Below are 6,172 nucleotides of genomic sequence, written 5' to 3'. Positions count from 1 at the left end.
CGCAACAGTTCCTAGCTGCATAAACTTGGTTAATTTTATTCTTGGCTAGCTTTGGTGGCATAGCGTATTGGGCAAACCCAGCTGGTTTGGTTAGTTTATGATTCAGGGTAGTGCAGCAAGAGGGTTAATTCCGTAGCCAGGTGAGAAAGTTGTGCAAGCGCAGCCTGCAAAGGGCTGCGTTGGGATGTGACGGTTGCACAATTTTTATTCATGTCAGAACATCATCAGCTTTGTGTGCAGAAACCTGAGAATAGAGGTTAGGGTTAGGATCCATTTCAATAATCTCTCTGCTGCTGCAACCCTCTTGTCCTCAACCTGAAAAATTCCCACGATAATAATTTGAAAGGCCTTGCTAGTAGTTTATAGTCTAAAAAAGTTACAGCATGGAAGGAAAGGGGATGGGGTAGGAAAAGGACAAATTCAGCCCTCTCTCCCACTCCCACTCCCTCCTATATATATATATCATAGATGAGCATTCCCTAAAGCATTTCCTACCTCAGTTGGATACTCCACTTTCTTCAATCCATGATTCTATACAATTTGGCTTTATGCAAAACACCAGCTGAGCCAGGGACAGGTTGATCTGTACCTCGGTCTGGTTCTGCTCCCACATAAACTGCAGAAACAGCTCGCTGCTTGTGCTGAATTCCCAACCCCATAAAAAAACTAGGGGAGAAAATGGCAAAACTGTATTTAGGGTTCTCCCTTTGCTTTAAGGCAGTGTTGTCCAAACTTGGCCACTTTAAGATGAATGGACTTCAACTCCCAGAATTCCCCAGCCAGCATGGCTGGCTGGGGAATTCTGGGAATTGAAGTCCACTCATCTTAAAGTGGCCAAGTTTGGACAACACTGCTCTAAGGTATGTGCGCGCGCAGATATGCTGAGATTGTACTCCCCTGCCTAATTTGTCATCATCGAAAGGGGTCAGAACACCATGTCCTCACGCTAACGCCAGCCTTTCCACGCTGCCAAAGTCTGAGCTGCCTGGCTTGTGAGATTCGGGGGAAGCCGGAGCCAGTGAATGAGACTGGGATGGTGTAACGTGGCCTTGACCCAAACGTATTCTTTTTTTTTTGCTCATGCAGTGACGCGAAGATACCAACGAAAGCGGGGGGTGGCGGCGGCGGCGGCTTCACACTGTGTACTGGAGGAATTTCTGCTGAGATGGCTCAGCAGCGTATCCCTGGTGCCAGCAAGCTACGGGTCTTTGGTTTTAAGCCAGGTTCCAGCTCTTCTGTAAAGATGACGGTTCTCTTTCTCAGACAATGGAGTCTGAAAGGGATACGGCATTAGTTGACTCCCACAGACTTGCTCCGGTTGCTTCATTCGCCTTGGTTTAATTCCATTAAGGGGAAAACACCTTCATTTTCTTGGCAACCATAGGGAAATCTTGCCCCCAGGACGCTCTTTCAAATCCCCAATTGATTCTACTGTCCAGGGGTTTCCTGATGGCCTCCTTTCCAAGTATTTACTGAGTCCCAGGATGGTTAGATTTATTTTTCAGGATCTGTCGTAGTTGGCTTGGCGTGGCCACCTAAGCCGGACAGGAATGTCTGCAGGGTCTGGTCAAAACAAGTGAACATGGCAACCCCAACAGTAGAATCAAAGCTCTGCCTGTTTTTTTTTATATGTGACACACTTAAAAATGGCCGGATCTTCAATCACACTGTGGCGGTCGCCATCTTGCCTTGTTGACCAGTGGATCCCCTGGCTGGACTTGGTTCCTTTAAGTCTCTTCTGAGTTAAGCTATGCTATCCTGGTGACTTCATAAACGGGCAAAAACAGCAAGTTGTGTTGCTTCATTTGGCGGAATGGAATTTGGAAAGACATTTGTCCATCGTTTGGATCATTTTCCAAGAAAGCGGCAGATTTGGCGGGGCGGCAGAGAAAAACACTCTGGGGAACACAGAGGCAGTAGCGTGGAACTGGTATTGACTTCCCCATGTGCCCCTGAAGGCACGTGCTCCCAACTGCAAATTGGTGCTGTTGGTGGTAAAAAGGTTGGAAATAATTCCACAAACCACGATGCACGCATGAGTTCTTTACTACCTCGTTTGATTTCCCAGTCAGGTTTACTCTGGTAGCCTCCCATCCAAATGGTAACCGGGCTGGTCCAGCTTAGCTTCCCAGCCCTCACGCAACTCCCTGTTGCTATCACCCTGCCATGGGAGTTTTTGAATCCTGGTTGAACAAAGCACTCCTACCGAGCAAACTCTGCCTCGCAAAAGATAAATTCAGCTGGGGAGGAGGTCAGCAAAGCTGCGCCTTGCCCAAATTTCCTTCCTGAGGTTGCTACTAGTTCAGGGCCCCGACGCTGTGCATTTAAACATCAGGGGAGATGAGCTGGAAGAGAGCCTTCTATTCTGCATGGATTTTAGACTGCTCTGCGTGCATGCAGGATGCCTTGTCCAAAGCGATCTGTTGATCCAGCTGTGTTTTTTTTTAAAGAAGTCTGCACTAAGCAGAACCAACCATGCCATTTCCTTTCTTTCCGTTTGCCTTCAAGTAACGAGGTTCGTAAACTGAATATTCCCAAAGGACGATCTTGAACTCGTAGGTGAATGAGATTAAGCAACAGCTCCCGTTGTCCTGGAAGCCCCTTTTAAAAAGGAAGGAGTCCCCTATCTGGCAAATTACTGCGGGAGCACAAAGGGTGGGGGCGGGGCGGCTGAGAGTGTGGTAGTCGTGGCCGAGTGGTTAAGGCGATGGACTAGAAATCCATTGGGGTCTCCCCGCGCAGGTTCGAATCCTGCCGACTACGAGGAAGGTGCTGCATTCCAGAAGTGGGGATGGGGTATCTTTGAGTGAATGTTTTGCACGGCGTTGAGTTCATCTGGGCCCTCGGTGCTTCAGTCTGGAAAAAAGTTGTGACCGAAATAGCAGAGTGGACCACCCTCCTCCAGGTCCCCACCTGGTCTCTGGGATTACATCCCCCTCCCCTCTTTTTTGCTTGCAAGCTCACAGCAATTGAAATCATAACCTAAAGTCAGCGTTTCTCAAACGTGGCAATTTTAAGATGGGCGGACTCCAACTATTTCATATTATTATTTATTCATTATTATTTTTATATTAACTATTTTATTTATTTTGTTAAATCTAAATTAAATATTAAATTATTAAATTTGTTATAATTTATATTATAATTTTTATAAATTAACAAATTTATATTAATATAAATGTATTAAATTAAATTTAAATTAAATAAATTTATTTTATTATTTTATTTAATAATATTTCTTATTATTATTAAGAATTCCATCTGGGGAATTCTGGGAGTTGAAGTCCACACATCTTAAAGTTGCCACGTTTGAGAAACACTGACTTTAAAGCATCTGGAGGAAACCACTTTAGGGAGAGCTAATGTAGACAATATTGGGGTACCCGCCTGATTTGCCATTAGCATTTTTTTTTTTTTTTTAGTGAAACAACGCAGGATCTTTTTACCCACCTTTGCAATAATTCAAAATCAAGGCAAAATGCATCTTGCATTTATGGCGCAAGATTGGGGTGGTAGTTTAAAAGTTGATGAGACAGTAGAACTTAGGCAACCGGGATTGTTCAGTTTGGATGTTGGCTGGGTCCAAATCCCCACCTGAGCCCAGGGCTGTCTGGCTGACTGTGGGTCAGTCATTTTCCCGCAGCCCAGCCTACCCCACGGGGCTGCTGTTGTGGGGGTATAATTAGGGAAGACCTTTATGAAAGCTGCCTTCAGGTGTGAGACGAAAGGCAAGATTAAAAAACTGAAAATAACTGTAGAAATGAGATACGTACAATATGAAGGAAGTGGCTTAAAACATTTAGTTTAGTAAAAAAAGGCAGCTAAAAACGGGGGGGGTGTGAAGTTTTGGAAGGTGAGTTGAAACAGGCACATAGAAGGGGTTTTCTGTGCTGCCCATCAGCCAACTTTAAGATGTGTGGACTTCAACTCCCAGAATTCCCCAGCCAGCAGAATTCTGGGAGTTGAACTCCACATATCTTAAAGTTCCCAAGGTTGAGAAACACTGCTTTATAAGGAGGTTTGGTAAACTTCCATAGGGCAGAGCAACTGATGGCTATCAGCCTTGGAGCTGCCTCTGGGGGCTGTATTTTATTTATTTTGCATATTGATACAGCCACCCATCTCACAAAAATGTGACTCTAGGCGGCGTACAACATAACAGTTAAAAACTCCAAAACAATCTAAAAACAGTCAAACAGAAATAAAATAAACATATAAAATCCAAAACTGCAGGAGAACATCAATTGACAGCCACCTTGCAGGCTCTCCCTGGCGTCCCCGAGGCTGATGAAAAAACCACATTTTTAATTTTCTTCAAAGAGTAGTTCTGGGGGAAACCCTGGCAGAAGCACCAGATCTCTTCTGGCTTCTGAGTGCCCTGGTTCCGAGGCATCGGTTCCCCCACTATGAGGGACAAAATGCTGGAGGAAGATGGGCCTTGGTGTGATCCAGCAGGCTGCTCTCATTAACTTTGCTGTGACTTCCTATCTACTGCTGTGACCCAGGAGGGACAAGCCAAGCCTCTGAAAATACTTCTGATTCTCATCTTTTCTATGTTCTTTTGGTAGATGGGAACTGGATTTGTTTGGATCCAGCCAATTGACCCTAATTACCAGGTTCGGGACTTGGTGTGAGGTAAACAGAACACCAAAACGAAAATCAGACTTTTTCTATCTACTTAATTTTAGAGCTCTAAAAAAACTGGAGACTCCCAGCTCATGGAGGGAGTCCTGATGACAGATTTTACATAGCTTATATACTTTTTCTTCACAGGATCCACGTGACAGTTTAAACAAACCGGTTAACTACTTACAAACATCTGCAGGTGTTTCTTATAAAATTATCTATTTCACCAGATCACTATGACTTCAACCAAAAATGGGTTTCTGTGTCCTTCACAACCTCCTTCTGCTATACATTAATTATTAGTCATTATCTATCTTAAACTTATCTTAACCCCAACCCCCTTCCCCTTATCCCATCAGGAGAATAACATTACAGGCTTATAGATCTTGTATGTTCTGTCAGTTGCCCAAGCCGTGACTCAACTCATCTGACTGACCACAGCTGGTCTCTTCCACCTCTGCTATAGGATCAAGGAAATCACAGATCATACAATTATTTTTATCTTCAAGGATACAATGAAATCACTAAATAATATAGTTATATTTAAAGCTTAAAGATTACAAAAACAAGCAAGGGGGGTTGCAAGGAAGCCATAAAGCACATAATTATCTTTAAAATTGCATAGGCATGTCATTGGGAAGGAATACATCACTCTTGACAAGAACATGGAGTAGTGTTTCTATCACAGACGCACACATTCTCATAGGCCACCCCCCCACACGTCTTCATATGCAGATTCAACTTCCACATACTCAGGTTCACTGTCAGATTCAGCCCCCGTGCCCATTCCTACAGATTCATTCACAAAGAAAGGAAATCGTTTCTTTTGTCATGAATTCCTGAAACTGGTTGCTACTTTCCAGCATTTATCTGGCCTGCAGCCCCAGAATATCCTGGTGCTGCCCCCTACGAGCATTAACCACACTTGATGCTACTATGCTTTTCAAGATCAGCCCAGCTGGCCTAGTTTTTTTCCCCCTCCGCTGGCCAAATAAAGTCTCCTTCGAGGGGAGCATCGTTTGCCTTTGCTCTCTCCCGAGACGTTTTTCCGACTTTCCAATCGCGCCTCCAGCCCTCGGATCTCCCGGTGGTCCTCCATCCAGCTAAGCTTCTAGAGCGCGACCAAAGTCGGCTCAGGCGGCGCGCGGCTGGGGCAGCCGACGGACGACGTGGACGCATCTACCAGTGGTCGGGCAGAGAGGTCGCCGCAGGGGAAAGCGATCCAAAGACCGACCCTACTCCGCGGGGCAGAGACCCAAGCGCTCAGGCGCCCGGATTCCCCCCTCTCCCCCCGGCGGGCTCTCAGGAAGGGGGGCGGGGCTGCGCTGGTTGGATGGCCCGTGGTGTGTGTGTGAGCGAGCGAGCGAGCCAGGCTTGCTGCTGCCCAGTTTCGCCTCGCCCGCCCTCCTTCGCGATCAAAGTTTGCCTCGCGCGCCCCGGGCTTCTCTCAAGGCCGGGCGGTCCGGGTTGAAGGGAGGAAGCCGGACAGCCAATGGGGAAGGCAGGCGGGGCCCTGGCCGCCTCCCTCCCGCCCTCCCCTCGCCCA

The 6,172-nt window shown here is 46.4% G+C and overlaps 1 non-coding gene across 1 annotated transcript; it reads left to right on the top strand.

The window, feature by feature from the left end:
• The first annotated feature begins 2,681 nt into the window (after positions 1-2,681).
• Positions 2,682-2,763, top strand: TRNAS-AGA (transfer RNA serine (anticodon AGA)). Its single transcript has one exon. It is a non-coding gene; the product is annotated as a tRNA-Ser (tRNA).
• Positions 2,764-6,172: the final 3,409 nt, after the last annotated feature.

Source organism: Python bivittatus, unplaced genomic scaffold (assembly GCF_059951505.1).
Source record: "Python bivittatus isolate LINGU-HERP-01145 unplaced genomic scaffold, Pbiv_v1 ctg000430_np1212, whole genome shotgun sequence".
NCBI classification, from domain to species: domain Eukaryota; kingdom Metazoa; phylum Chordata; class Lepidosauria; order Squamata; family Pythonidae; genus Python; species Python bivittatus.
The sequence above is the reverse complement of the archived record's forward strand: the minus strand, read 5'-3'. Positions and strand labels throughout refer to the sequence as shown.